We start from the raw sequence: 3,910 nt of genomic DNA on the forward strand, positions 1-3,910 counted from the left end.
TACTACTACTACTACTACTACTACTACTACTACTCTCTCTCTCTCTCTCTCTCTCTCTCTCTCTCTCTCTCTCTCTCTCTCTCTCTCTCTCTCAAAAATTGAAGTATTTCGCGATTTCATTTCAAATTCAATGAATGCTATTTCTCATACACAAACTTTATAATATATCGGATGCAATGTTTGAATCTGTATGCAAGATTACAGTGTTTATTTACTATAACAACGACATACAAAATTGAGATATTTTTTAGTTATTTAAAAAAAATGAGAAATCATTCTATTTTCAGTAGAAGCGATAGCGCTGCGATGCTAAGTGCATATAAAAATATTATACGCTCTTGATCATTTGACGAATCTTGATCAACGAACGTCATTGCATGTATAATCTATTAATATATATTGTTTTATAAAGAAAGGATTAAAGAATCGCAGCAGATACATATCAGTTGTTACATAGAAAGTTAATGATTAATTAATTCGGCCTAAACCGAAATTATTATTCACGAGTCAGTCCCTCACGCTGATTGACGGCTTTGTAACGACAGTGGGACTTCAATCTTCGATCAATTAAGAATATTCATGAACTATTATAATCTTGGATCACATTGAGAATACGAATTGGACGGATTCAATCGAATGACGGTAGAAAGTTTAGAGGACTGCACACAGTCGATACTTCTGAAAGATACGATTTTCACTTCAAATTCGGTTTTCAAATATCGCCGTTCTCGCGATTAATTCAACTCATCGACCTGTCGTTTCTTCATCGTCTTATTCATTGCAATAATGGCATAACTGAGACTTAGGCTTCTTATACCTATCTGACAAAATCGATTTCAAAGAATTTTATTTCATTGCTTTTCATGACAATATACGATGGGAGAAAACGAAGCTTAACACTAAACGCTATTCATAGTGTTTTTTATCTTCTTTTCTTTTATTTCATTTATTTTCTATTCTTATTTGTTCCTTTTTTTCTTTTATTTTTTTTCCAACTTTTTCTATTATCCTTCTTTCTTTCTTCTCATTTTGAGATCTTAGAATTACATCTCTCTCGTACCATGAAATCTTCGAAGCTGTTAATTACGCCACTGATTCATCATATTTCACGTCATATTTCACGAATGCAAAATTCTGCCGTGCGGACTGATTTCAATAAGACATCACCGCAAAAATCCTTGTAAAGCTCCGCATTATCCAAGCGAATTAGTATTTTTATGAAACGAAAGGTGCAAATAACGAAATCCATGAAACAGGGATCGTATAATTAAGCGCTTTACGCATTTGATAATGAATAAATTCTGACTATCACTAGCCATTCCTTTTTCCTTCTGACTATCACTAGCCATTCTTTTCTCCAGAGACATGTGACATCTGTTTATAAGATATAAATTTTACTAAATATACTGGAAACGAATGGTAAAATGCCCAAAATACAGTAAAGAACGTCTCAATCCGTTTTAAATTTAATTTTTTTAATAAAATTTATATATATTTAATAATATACGAATTGTATGTAGTGTCAATTATAAATTATTTTAATATAATTGAACATTTAATATTTATCATATTATTTTTCAGGATTTTAACTTTAATTTTACTATATAGCAAAAACAAAAGCTTCATTATATTTTATATTTCTAACTGGTTTTATACATATAACCTGTCCAATTTACTCAATGGCTCCCTATCTATGTTCATCATATTATTCAAGTACTTTTTTCAAAATTTATGTAGACAATATAAATGGCACAACTTTCCCGCTTTTTCGACTGTTATCTGCTGCAACGGTTCATAGATTTACTTATATATAGGTATCAAAAGTCAGGAAACGATCGTATATTTCGAAAACAAAGCATTTTTGAGAAAAATGTTTCAGACAAAAGTTGTAGGTTTAAAAAATCTATTTAGTTATAAGATTTGAAAGTTACAGTACCGCTGGCATTAGCAAGGTGTCCGACCGACTAAAATCTCTTGAAAGCTGATCCTGTCCTGAATATTATTTACCAAGATCAAAGCATTGGAGATTGTACTTTTTATTTTTATTTTACCGTGAAATGAATTAAGAAATGAATTTTTAGTGCAAAAATGAAAATAAGATACTCTAACTTTTTGTAACTCGAAAAGTACGTAATGAAAAATAACTTTATTATAGAGTTTTGAAAAGCTCTTGACACTAGCTATTAGATTCTGCCATAAAAAATAGGATGTTAAAAAAAATCGATTTGACCTTAACTTGACAACGCCATCCAACATCAAATGGATGTAATTAATGAATAGAGCTTTTTAAATCCTATAATTTTTTTGTCTGAAACATTTTTCCCAAAAATGCTTTGCTTTCAAGATATTCGACTATTTCCAGACTTTTGATACTCCCTATATATTTCTGATAATTCCCGTTTTTGTATTAGACCTGTGTTTTCGAGGAGAGAAGAAACAGATGATGCCGACAAGATCTCCGTTCGCACATTTATGAAGTCTGGCGGATAGTCAAACAAGAAAAATCGGAAAAAGACTACGGGTAAAAAAGAAAAAACCTGACAATTGTTCGCTTTATGGTGAAAATTATGTGAGACGAAGGTAGACCAAATGCGAGCAAACATTATATGTGTTGCTTGTCCGGCGATAATCGCTGTCCTTTTTTTTTATTTCAGATAGTAAAGATGCACTGAAAATTTAGTCTAAAGCCTAGAGTTCTCTACGAATTTAAAGTTATTAAACGGATGACTTTTTGGCGTACGCTCGCCTAATATAACTTTTTCTCTTTTTTACAAGGAATGCACTCTAATCCTTGGTCAAAAAGTGTATCACTTCGTATAAACAATCATAAGAATAAATGTAAAATGATTTTGCAAATGTGATGCAATTACATAAAGTCAATTTAATTTCTTTCCCAGAAACTTTTCAGAAATAATTCCTCAAAAAGACGTCGTTTCGACATCGTTACGATAGAAAAGTTGTCGATTCGAAACTTGCATTGAAATTTCAACATTTTCGAGTAATAAAAAATTACGTACGTAGAGAGTGCAATGAGAGTTTGATACATTTTTAATATTTTTGGTATAAATTTGTGATACGTAATCTTATATTTTGAATATTTTCGTTCAAAGATCGAATCGACTTTTTTTTTAGTTCATTTCGATAATTGCAATATCGCTCTAATCATAAAAGCTTTCTCAAAATTTTTCAGAATTTATAAATAATTTTATAACTTTTTAGAAAATTGTGGAATTTTTTTATACGAATCGGAACATTTTTTACAATTGTCGATAAAGTCTATATCTTTTTTTCTAGTAATTCTTTGTATCTTATTTTATTTTGTTCCTGCTGAATAACATTACTTTTATTTGTACTTTGTAGTTTATTTAATATAATCTTATTACGTCACTTTTGTATTGAAGAAGTTCAGGGAATAATGTCTCTTATCATAAATGTTGACGACTTATTAGCTGTCTTTTATCATAAATGAGAATGAAATCAAGGAAAAATATCATCGACTCTATCAAAGTCTAGACTAATTCAAAGTCTAGACTAGTTCAAATCAATATCGAAATGATCTCGATTTTTAAATTAATGGAATTTAAATGTTGGTCTATCATACAGTTTCCAATATCATTTGAAAGTATAAAAATACTACTAGTGTCACTGCAGTAGTATTACTACTGATACGCAGTAGTGTCAATGTTGAGGTTGCTGAGCCAGTAGTATTACTATTACTATAGTAAGTATATGACGATATATGACGTAACATATGGTAGAACTACTTCCAGTAATTGTAATATTTGGTATAAAAAATTTATTAGAGTAAAAAATACACATATGTGTGTGTGTGTGTGTGTGTGTGTGTGTGTGTGTGTGTGTGTGTGTGTGTGTGTGTGTGTGTGTGTGTGTGTGTGTGTGTGTGTGTGTG

This window comes from Atta cephalotes (genome assembly GCF_000143395.1).
Source record: "Atta cephalotes unplaced genomic scaffold scaffold00034, whole genome shotgun sequence".
In the NCBI taxonomy this organism is placed as follows: Eukaryota; Metazoa; Arthropoda; class Insecta; order Hymenoptera; family Formicidae; genus Atta; species Atta cephalotes.